We start from the raw sequence: 12778 nt of genomic DNA, 5'->3' as shown, positions 1-12778 counted from the left end.
TTATCATACTGAGTGAAGTATTCAGAAAGAGAAAGACAAATACCACATGATATGTTATATGTGGAATCTAAAATATGATACAAATGAACTTATTCACAAAACAGAAACAGACTCACAGACATAGAAAACAAATTTGTGGTGACCAAAGGGGAAAGGGGTGGGAGATGGATATATTAGGAATTTGGGGTTAGCAGATACAAACTATTATATATAAAGTAGATAAGCAACAAGGTCTTACTGTAGAGCACAGGGAATTATATTCAATATCCTGCCATAAACCATAATGGAAAAAATATGAAAAAGAATATATATATATGTATAACTGAATCACTTTGCTGTACACCAGAAGCTAACACAACACTGTAAATCAACTATATTCAATTAAAAAACATTTTTAAAGCACCTTATATTTGGGCATTATAAATTGACATAAAAAAAAAAGCTTCATGAAGATCAAAGATATTAATGAAGGACTATTTAAAGGGCAGAATTTCCCACCATTTCTCCAGACATAGTTTTTACTTCCTGGATCAAGCAGGGCCATCACATCCCATGTCCTACTATCAAGCTGTACCTCGCACTCTCACTTTTTATTTTCTTTCCTAAGGTTTGTTTTGATTCAGTGTCCTTTTAATCTAGAGGCAGCACTGTAAATCCCATTCTGATATTTTCTTAGGGCTATTGCTGAGGACATTGCTTCCTATTTGAAGCAATTTCAGATTGCTTTTCACTGAGCAATTTCACTAAGAAATTTCAGAACTAATCATCAAAGGAAACATTTGCACATATAAGAAACTGATGTATTAATCATTTAACTAATCACTTTGGTTGACAAGAAGATCAGTTAACTTACACTCAATTTTCAGAAACTGTGTAGGACACAATGGCTTGTATGTTGTATCTTCATTGGTTCTTTATCTTTCACATTAATTTATGCTTTCCCTGGCCCACATTTTTAATTTACTTACATTTTCCCATTTTATCATGTATACATTTGTATTTTATACTGCCTCTCCCAATTAAAAAATGTAATATATGCTTAAGTATAAAATTTTTAAGACTATATATAGCTCAAGCTTCCTCAGACCTCATCACCATGTGGATACAAATGGGGTAACTTGAACAGTAACTAAAATTTTACTAGTTTATACTTCTATTTATTAATGAAAGTCTTTGGGTTCCTATAAAACATGCCATTTCTGCCCCCAACCAAATGTTTCTGGAAGTCCCCAGTGGGTGTATTACATGGATTTCCACACATCTGTTCTCCTATCAGGCACCACCATGGTTAGCTGAACATCACAGGCATGTATTTCTTCCAAGTGACAGTTCTAGATGAGTACTCAGGTCAGCAGAGCAACTCACCTCTTCATGTTCACTCATGAACCTAAAAGCTGATGGACATGCTGCCATTTTCAACATGTGACTTCCAAAGCTGCCCTGAGTATTGACATTCTAGTCAACTCAAGGTAGTTAAAAAGAAAAAAGCAGGAGAAACGTGGGAGATTTTTATAAGTTAGCCGTGAAAGTGGAATACATCATTTACTTCACATTCCTTTGGAGAGAACTTAATCACATGGTCACACATAACTGCAAGGAAGGCTAGGAAATGTAGTGTGGCTATATACCAGGACGAAGTAAAGAAGGGATTTTGGTAAATAGTTAGCAGTCTCCTGTATGGTGTATTTTCTTCTATACTTTTTGCTATATTTTTTCAACAAAATTAGGATCACACTTTATTCTGCTATATTCACTTAAAAATATATTGAGCATTTGCCTGTCATAAAATTATCTTCAAAAACAGTTTTAAAAGACAATATATTATTTCACCTCATATACAGCATAATGTGTTTACCTATTCTCCTGCTGTTGGATATTTAACTTCTTCCCAATTTTTTATTTAATAAATCAGGCTGAAATTCAAATATTATATATAAATCTTTACCAGCTACTCCAAAATTTTTCTTAGGATAGGTTCCTGGCAAGTGGCATTATAGGGTCAAAGGACATATACATATATAGAGGGCATGTTTTATTCCCATTCCACTTGGTGAGGGACGGAGGGGTTGAGTTAGCCCTGTTTAGTCACACCCCAGTAAAGATGCAAGAGATTTTCCTTCCCCACCATCACCCCTTTAGGTGTTGAGGGCCCCACCTTCCTTCTCAGGGCATCTAAGAGTATGCTAAGCCATTGAAAAGAGGGGTTTTTTTGCCTAAAGTCAAATAGGAATTGAGCATAATTTCTCTGAATGATCACTGGGAGAGATGCTGGCTACTGGACCTGGAAGGCTCCACCAATGTCAATAGGAAGGGCATCTAAGTAGGTCCTTGGCACAGCCAATGTTAAATATTCAGTGAAAGGGAAACAGAATGGTCCACAGACAGTGGTTTTGCTCCCAAGTTATTTATTCCCTGGTGCTAGCAATGGATGCACTCAATCTAGTGTACACTGGAGCTGACTTTATTCCTACCCACAAAATCTCAGCAGGTCCCAGTGACCCTCTAACCTGCCATATGCATTTTTAAGCATTTAGTGTTATATAAATTCTTATAAATGGCTTCAAACATTATGTAATGCATTGATCTACAAACAAGCAAATAAAAAAAATTACACACTATAGAACAGGAACTGGCAAACTACAGTCCACAGGCCAAATCTTGTCTGCAGCCTGTTTCTGTAAATAAAGTTTTACTGGAACACAATTATGCCCATTCATTTATGTGCTATGGCAGCTTTCTACTGCAACTGTACAGTTGAGCAGTTGTGACAGAAACCTTATGGCCCCCAAGCTTAAAATATTTACTATCTGGTCCTTTATAGAAAAAGGTCTCTAAGTCCTGCTCTAGAATCTCGGCTACAACTACTGAGCTAGCTACTGTATTCACATATGCCCCTACCCATCTGTTGAGCTTGCCCAGCGCCACATAACCTTCTTACTCCACTTATGAATGTCCTGCACTATATTAGTGCATTGTTAATGCAGCTGGCCTCCTTAACTTCAGACCACCTCATCCACTTGTCATAACTAATTTTTAAATTTCACTCCTCTCTTCCCACTCAATTTTGGTTCACAATTTATGTGTACATACTATGCTTCAGTCACCCAAATTTAATAATGAACATGCTAATTGGCATTTTTCTCTCTGGAAATGAAGGACTCAAGCATTTTCAAATGCTTGGTGAGCAGCACTATTGATATTTCTTTTTCTCTTATTCCTAGTAAATATTATGCTGTGTCTGTGTGGTCATAATCCTTTCCATCACAAAAGACTCTACAAACCCAGGATTACCTCATCCCAATAGAAACAAAGGGGAAAAGGAATGAGGCTGAAGGGAAAACTAAAGTAAAACCATTTTCAGTGATATCAAAGGGACTTAGAAATAACAAAGTATATTTCTTACAAATAAATATGCCCTTCTTTCAAAAGGCTTTTGTGGCATAGAAAACTATTTTCAGAGTCTTAGAAATTGCCATTAAATGTAAAGGAAGATAGAAAGGATCATTAAAATTAAAAATCAATTAAAGACATTCTAACATTTAAAATATTTGCCTAAGTCAAATTAAATAACACAAAAGAAAACACACAGCTATTTCAGAACTACATATAAAATTTCAAGATACTCTTGTCTCCTAGTTAAACAGCTAGTTAATCACTGTTTCCAAATGACGTAACAAGGATGTACTTGCGTGTATTGTTTACAAAACCAAATACATGATTAACAAAAAGACACAGTTTAAAACACCCTCTTTAAATGTTTTTGTTACACAAGTGGACCCAGATTTGTGATTAAAACTAGTCAGAGAAGCATGTGAAAAAATGGTATGAATCATTACTGATTTCCTGCCTTACCCCTCTCCAAAGAACCTCATCCTTTTCCCCAACTAAAAACACAGAAAACATTGACAGTTATAAAACCACTTAGAAAGAAAGTTAATTTGTTTAAAAAAAAAAATTGTTTTTTAATCTCTAATACAAAGCCTTCTTACCTAAATGCTCATATGTCACTTAAGTCCTTCCTGGTGTTACAAAAGTGATCCATAGTTTAATATAGTTGTAGATAATTTTAGAAAGAGCCCCTTTTGTTTAAATGAATGTGAAACCTTTTGCCGGCTTTGGAAACTGCTGCTTTCATTGGCATGTTGGCTTTTAAAAGGTGAGACAGCCTTTGGTGGCTTTAACTAGTGTCTTGTTTGGGGAAAAAAAAAAGAAGGCCTAAAGGATCTCTAGAAATTTTTTTGCCTCTAATACTATGATCATACTGTTTGATGAAATCCAAGAGTTGCTCAAGTAAAAATCAATTTTCAAAACTTCACATAGTGTTGAAAGATAGATCCATTTGCAAGATTTCATATTCAGGCATCCTTACCAAACTAATGTCCATCCTTGAGCCTTTTTTTCTTTCTTCCATGTACTGTGGTAATTGAGTATTAAATTCAATTTCTCCTCCCCCACCACCATTCCCAGCTCCATCTCTATATATCCTTTATGAAGTGTAAACAAGTGTCTGCCTTTGACCTTTCTGATGTTCCCTTTCAGTATCTCCCTCCTTAACTTTGTCCTTTTCTTCCAGGAAACTAGCGCCATATGCTGGGCCCTGTATTAGTTATCTATTGCTGTTTAACAACTTACCCCAAAACTTAGTGGTTTAAAACAATAAGTAATTATTACTTCACAGAGTTTCTGTAGGCTGGGAATTTGAATGTGCATTAGCCGGGTATTTCTGCCTGCAGGTCTCTCATGACATTGGAGTCAACAGTCTTCTGAAGGCTTCATTTAGGCTGGAGAATCCACTTCCAACATGCTTCATGCATATACACAGCTAATTTGTACTGATTGTTGGCAGAAGGCCTCATTTCTTCACCATAAGAAATTCTCTATAAAGCTGCTTGAGTATCCTCACAACATGGCAGCTGGCTTTCCCCAGAATGATTGATTTAAGAGTGAGTAATGCAGAAGCCTCATTGTGACCTAGCTTTGGGAGTCATTTCCATAATGTCCTATTGGCTACAAATTAACCTCAGTCAAAGTGGTAGAAACAACACAAGTGTGACTAACAGGAAATGAGAACCACTGTGGGCCATCTTGGAGGTTACCACATACCCTAACTGCCCAAGGCCTCCCACACTGGCCTGCCTGCCTGCATTTGTCCTGGCCATCCTCTCCAGATGGCCTCCCCAACCAAAGCAAATTTTTAGCATGTTTATCCTCTTACTTCTCTATTCTTTACTAAGTGTAGCTTTGCTGATCTGGTAAGCTAATTTTTATTAATGTGTTCAGAGAATGCTACAGGGGAAAAGTATTATTCCCAGCTCACACTCTCCTTCATCAGACGATAAAAGAGCTAGTCCTTGATAAGCACTAACTCTAGTGGTGGAAACATCGGGTATACTACAAACAGATGGGTGAAATGCCTTGAATTAAGTCCTGGAAAATCTCACCATGTATGCATATACCTGCTTCCACAACTCCAAAATCCAGGTTTGTAGGGACAATACAGACAATAGGATAATTCTAGTCACAAGTTCTTACTTCTGCTCACTATTGGCTGAAATTAAATAGACCATGGTCTAATCCCTGTGCACACTTGTGTATCTTCAGAGCCTGCCAGAGAGTAAGCATCCAATAAATACCAGTTCAATAAAAGAAGGAAGGTCCAGACAGACTTGATTTCTGAATAAATGATAGCACTGATTAGTTACCCACCTGCTTTCTAGAAACTCAATAGGTACAATTTCAGTAAAGAGGAGCAAAGAAAAAGAAAAAAAAAATTGTTCAACACACTTTAAATCAATGTAACACAGTTACTGTGAGAAAAGAACAATTAGAAGCAGAGCTCTCTGAAAGCAAAAAAGCCAGGCAGGGGATGACTTCATTCGAGTTATGTATTTAAGATTAAAAATTAAAAATTACGGGCTTCCCTGGTGGCGCAGTGGTTGAGAGTCCACCTGCCGATGCAGGGGACACGGGTTCGTGCCCCAGTCCGGGAAGATCCTACGCGCCGCGGAGCAGCGTGGTTGAGAGTCCACCTGCCGATGCAGGGGACACGGGTTCGTGCCCCAGTCCGATCCTATCCTACGCGCCGCGGAGCAGCTGGGCCCGTGAGCCATGGCCGCTGAGCCTGCGCGTCCGGAGCCTGTGTTCCGCGACAGGAGAGGCCACAACAGTGAGAGGCCCACGTACCGCAAAAAAGTAAATAAATAAAAATTACAAACAGTAATTATGAGAGACTAACAATAATAACTCCATTTACTGAGCATCCAAATTGAGCCATGTACTCTGCATACATTAGCCATACCTTCTTCAACAACCCTGCAGGACAGATACTAAGAACCTCATTCCAAAAGAAAAAAAAAAATAGGAGGCAAATGGCTAGTTAGAGATAGAGAGGTGGACTCCAAACCCAGGTCTGTCCAACTCCAAATCACAAATGTTTTCTTCAGTGCTATGCTGACTAACCAGTTGCTGCCTCTAATCAAAAGCCAGGCTCACTGGTTGTTACCAATGGAAACACTGCAGGAGCCCTTGGCTCCTCTGTCATCTACCTGGGCTCATGTGTACCAGTGTTGTCAAACTGGCTTGGTGCAATTGTGGGCTTGCCCAATAGGCAGGCCTGCCAGAGCCAGGCACTTTATAGGGTTCATCCCTGATTGTACAACTTTCTTGGGGAGTACAGAAAAAATATGACTGGGTTAAGGCTCACCACAGCAATGAAGTCTATAAACTGTGGTGCTGTGCATAAATTGACTGGAGGACAGAGAAGAATGCAACATTTACACTTCCTGAGAAACAATAAGTTAAATTTATTTTTTCCCTGGTGACATATAGATATACACAAAGGGTTGATTTTTCTGTATATCACTACTTTTTTATTATGTAGCAACATTCACCTCTGCATGAGAGTTCTAAGCTATAATAAAGGATTTTAAGGAAAAACAGAAGAAAAGGAAATTATTCTCTAGGCTCACATATGGCCATCAAGCACCCAACCTCCAAAGAAAAAAATAATCTATAAACTACAGATTTAGAATTTCAAAAACATTGGGAACATAGTGTGCTGAATTCTATCATCTGATTACTCGATGCTAAACAACACTAAAATCCTTTAAAAAGGAAAAATGAAGAAATTCTCATTAAAAGGATTATTAATAAACTTGCAAACTATTTAATCCTCCATGATAATCCAGTAAGAAATAGTAGCTTTTTATTTCTTAAAATTTCATTAAAAGAAATCTTGTGTTTTCATCCTCTTCTTTGGATGTCATTGAGAACTTGTCTCAAAATTCAAGTTATCTAGAATTTTAATAACTTCTGTATTTCAGCTTTGTCCTGGCATTGTGCAGGATACAAAGAAGTACAAGATTTGTCTTTTCCTTTAAAACAGTGGTTCTCAAATTTGAGCATGCAATCCAATCACCTGGAAGAAGGCTTGTTAAAATACAGCTGGGACCCACACCTAGAATTTCTGATTCAGCAGCCCTTGGTAGGGCCAAAGAAATTACAGTTCTAACAAATTCGCAGATGATAATGTTACTATGCTCCAGGAACTATACTTGGAGAATCACCACTATAGAACCAAGTCTCTTATCTAGATAAGGAGGCAAGGTATAGACCCCTATGAAGTGAAGGAATTCTACACAGTAGCATCAGATCAGACACCAACTCAGAAGGACAAGTGGTGCAAGAGAGAGTGATGAACTCTAAGGAGGGAGTAACAGTACAGGCAGGAGTCATCAGAAAGGAGTTGAGACTAGGATTGGTTCTCATTGAATGAGTGAGAGGAAAAGGAGAAAGGACATCTCAGACCTACCTACAAATCTTGTGTTTCACAAAGCAACCAAGCCACTCTGAGAAGAGATTCTCTACTGGTCAGTACTGGCTGATGGGTTTGAAAAGTACGCTGGGGTACTTCCTTGGTGGCGCAGTGGTTAAGAATCTGCCTGTCAGTGCAGGGGACACAGGTTTGATCCCTGGTCCGGGAAGATCCCACATGTCGTGGAGCAACTGATCCTGTGAGCCACAACTACTGAGCCCGCATGCCTCGAGCCAGTGCTCTGCAACAAGAGAGGCCACCACAATGAGAAGCCCGCGCATCGCAACGAAGAGTAGCCCCCACTCTCCGCGACTAGAGAAAGCCTGCACGCAGCAATGAAAACCCAACTCAGCCAAAAATTAAAAAAAAAATAAAAAGTACACTGGGGCCAGTGAATGCAGAGAAGCGTTGAACGCGTATCAAAGTATTCATGGGCTTTAGGAACCACTGACAGTTCTCTAACAGGAAAGCGAGAATTTTAGGCAAGATTTAATGAGGAGATTTTGGTGAGGATCAAAAGGCAGCAACATATACATCTGATTGGTGCCAGGAGAGACTAGACAGAGGGAGGCACCAGCTAGATGATAAATGCTGTGATCTAGAGCTGAGGTGATAGAAGCCTGAAAGGGCTGAAGGCAACAGAAATCCAAGAGAAAGAAGCAGATTAAAAGAGGTAGAGAATTTAGTGACTTACCTGATGATACAAAGCCCAATGCAAAGGAGAGAGAAGAGAGTCAAAGTTTACTGAGGTTATGAACCCTATGACTTGGGAGAAAACTATAACAAAATATTTTACTCTGCTGACAATATAATATCAGAAGGTACTGACATTTAGGGAGGAATGGCAGAGTCTATCTTGGCAAGTTTCAAACTTTCCCTAATCTCACAGGGTCAGGATTTCAAGTCTGAATCTCATTTGTGTCCAAACTCATTTAAACTCTTTAAAAAGTGATTTCCTGTTTTAAAGAGAAAAAAATATATATATATATATTTCTTTTAAATTATTCAAAGGGCTTAAATACTTCTTAGACATCAAACAACTCTTAAGAAATAATATTTTGATGATTAATCAAAAGCATATGGATTGAATTTCCTTTCAAATACACATCGTGTTTAGAAATAAGGGTTAAGACTGCTTCATAAAATGAGCTTGCTCTTTTATCAAACCCAAAATGGCTGAAAAACTCTTCAAACATTCAAATTCCAGCCAGATTTGTCCTACCCTGGTTTCTGTATTATTGCATATCAGAATCTTTTAGGCCATTTTACTTTTTTTAGTCAATGAATCATGACATTGGTTTCCACAAGACATAATATTTATGGACTGTTTTGACATGTACATCTGCAAAATAGGTAATGCAGTCGAATCAGCTGAATGCTCCAGTGAGAGCTTTCATACACATCCAAGAGTGCCCATTGCTGTCAGTAACCTATGATGGTGGTTTTCGTATTTGGCAAGAGAGACTGTTCTGAGTAACCTCTCCTCCCTAAGGAGCCATGTGGAAACTGACTAGCTTGCTAGCTGTGGCCGACTCAGCACCCCAACTATCAACCTACACACACACACACACACACACACACACACACAAGCAAGCAAAACTGCATGGCTTCTGTGTCTTCCTTGTACATTCTGACTTCCATTTAGCACAAACTCCATTACCCTCATCTTAGATTCTGTCATCCCCCACCCCCCATTACTGATCTTCCTATACTCCTATCTAACACCTCCCTGATTCCTACATTGCATTTGTTCAAAGCCCCACTCCTCTTCTGCAAAAATAGGTAATAACAGGCTATTCAATGGATAAACAAATCCATAATTTTTTTACACCTGAGGCGTAGGAAGGACCTCGTGGGTCACTGAGTTTAGCCCCCTTGTTATCAGCCAAGTAAAGAGAGTTTCCCTGTGAGACACAGCTGGTCAGGAGCCAACTCAGGATTAGAGCGCAAGTCTCCTGATTTCCTTTCCATTTTTCTCCCAATACATCACATTACCTCTTGGACACCTGCTTTTTACAAGTGACTGCATGACTCCTAAGTGACTGTCCTTTTCTCTAAATCAAAAAAGAACCATTTCCCTGGCTGACTGCCCAGTCATTTGCTCTCAACTTTCTGTAACTATCCCAGCTAACATGTTTATGGTCAGCCTTCCTAGAAGATGCTGCAGTCAGGGGAGGTATTATTGGTCAAAAGGGCATTTCCAGGGTGCTCACATCATATTTCATTATTTAGTACTGCTGACTCAACTCATGCCTAAAACCAGATCTGTTCCACACAAGTATGCTTAGTTTAGGGCAGCAGCTCCAACTTTTGCACCCTAGGGAAACTTTGTCAATGTCTGAAGACATTTTTGGTTTTCCCATCTGGGGAATGCAACTAGCATCTAATGGGTAGAGGCCAGGGATGCTGCTAAACCTCCTACAATGCACAGGACAGCCCCCTACAAACAATTGTCCTGCCCAAAATGGTAATAGAGACAAAAATTGGGCCATGGTTTAAGGCTGCTGTAGAAATCAATACAAGAATTTCAGTACACTTCTAGGTTGTGAGTAATAGCTAGACCCTCTGTCTCAGGGCATTCATTCAGCACCTACTATGTGCCAGGCATTGCACTAGGTACTGCTGCCAAATTTACAGCAGAAACAGAAACAGAATGCTGCAGTCCTGCAAGGTTCTAGATTCAGCAAAAAGAAAGTCTTCAGGCAGATATGTTCCTAAGCATGCCACATTACAAATAAAATACCAAACCCTTTGTAAGGCATGATGTGCCTCACCCATTCCTGGGATCAATCAGCCACTTGGACCTGGTGGAGAACATTCAAAAGATGAATATGGTGTCTGTGCACTGAAGCCATCCAAGAACAACTAGCATCTGCAAAGAATGCTTTGCAAAGTGAAAAATGGCCACATGGTTTCTTTTGTTGTTGTTGTTGTTGTTGTTGTTATTCTGCCAAGTGAAAAGCAAATTATGCTTTAAATATTTCACGAAAGAAAAACCTCCCTTTAATAACATGTCTTAGTCACTTCCACCAAAATGTCATCCTGTCAGACTGGGTGCTATCCAGGACATATCGACAGTCTCTTTTATCAGTGTTATTCCTACTTTGAACACATTCCTTTAACTTAAGTCAGTAAGACTGGTTTGTATTAAAATATTGGAAAGGTTTTGGGTTTCAGACTGATAGTAAATCCATAAAAAAGCAAATGGCTTTTCCATTTCCGGGAAATCTAGTTAAGTGTTGTGAAAACAAATGGGCTCTAGTGTGATAAATAATGGAATAATATTGAAGAATCAGTATTGAGTGTCTGTTGTTCAGTAAGCTCTTTGAACTCAGAATAATGTGAAAAAAATGCCTTCCCAAGCTAGGGGATCTGGAAACAAGGAGATAAGAATGACAAATGCTCCCTGAAAGCTACTCCAGACCCTCCATGCTATAGAAACTCAATCAAATTAAGGGAAGACCTCCACTACAGGTTCAGCTAATATAGCTCTCATGCCAGGTGGTAAATTTCATATCTGAGGGGTTTTATCTCTCCTATAGTCTCTACCTCAGGTGAGGTATCCTCAGGTGAGAAAAGAAATTTGCCTGTGGCTTTTGTCTCCCTCTCAGCCCCTCCCGCTCTACCACCACCCCACACTCAATGTGACTTGGTAATGGTAGACCCCAAGATGGCGGTCAGAGTTTATATCTGTTTTCAGTGCCTATCCTGACAAAATATTTGTGAGGTTCAGTGGTGCTTCCACGGGATCTCTTCAGGGGTGAGGGTACATGTGGTGTTGTAGTGACCCATAATCTACATTGCTGCCTTTCCTACCAACCCAATCTTAACAAAAATAAGATATTTGCTATACAAATACGGCTTCGAGGCAAGTTCTGTTCCAATCAGATTGCTGCTTATAAACTCATTCTATAACTGAACATCAAAGCCCGTGGTTGGGATTTATATTTTTACAGAAAATAATGTAACTGTGACTAATGTCACACAATTTACAAGCTATTGCATGTACTATCATATTTCATGGTTTATCATATTTCTGACACCCTCCCCCAAACACACACAGTTACAGAGCCCGGAAGGAGGCATCATGCACTCTCTGTACTGACCTGATCAATAATTCTGCCCACCCTCTTATCTTCTTTCTGGTCAATCTAACTGGGATTGTATTTAAAAAGAAATAAGACTACCTACTACTCTGCCTTCCTAACTCCACAGGGAGCTTGATGCCAAAAGCTTGGCCTCTGCACTGGTGCCGAATCAAATCTCGGGGACAGAGTTTTGGATGAAGTAGAAAAGAATAGCTTTACTGCTTTGCCAGGCAAAGGGGCCCCCAGAGGGCTCCTGCCCTCTAGAACTGTGTCCCAACTGGGAGGATTTGATGAAGAGTTTTATAGCAATAGTTCAAGGGTGGGGCTGCTGACAGGATTAGGGTGTGTGCAGGGCCTGTGATGCCTTAATCTTGTCTCAGGTGGTCTTGTCTCCTAATCTGGATGAGCTTCTCTGGTCCCTTTAATCTGGCCTCAGGTGGTTTCTTGGCTGCTCCTCCCTTGATTAGCAATTGTTCAAATCTGCCCTTTGGAACCCAGGGAAGGTCATGGAGGCTGGAGTCTTGCCTACAAGAAATGGGGGGACAAAAAAGGCATGCCCAAGAGCCCCACAGGGTCCTTCTCAGTTTCAAGCTCACTCTCAGTAAATTTGAACCACTGGTCCAGCTTTTCACTTGAAGCAGAGAGTTAATTGTTGATAACTTTTGTACAAAAATGATGAGTTTTACAATTTTCCACAAAGATATACAAACATTAACCCTCTCCCTGGACATAAGTAAGGCACTTACTATCTTACTAACTTACTCAGGTGTCTATGGTTCTTAATAAACTGCAGCGCTGATGTATTAAATCTGCTTTGCTTTAAATGGCAAATAGAGATCTCATGAATGTGGGCCTCCCCAGCTGGCCTGTCCTCTTC

This window comes from Lipotes vexillifer, unplaced genomic scaffold (genome assembly GCF_000442215.2).
Source record: "Lipotes vexillifer unplaced genomic scaffold, Lipotes_vexillifer_v1.1 scaffold208, whole genome shotgun sequence".
NCBI classification, from domain to species: Eukaryota; Metazoa; Chordata; class Mammalia; order Artiodactyla; family Lipotidae; genus Lipotes; species Lipotes vexillifer.
Note: the sequence above shows the minus strand (reverse complement) of the source record.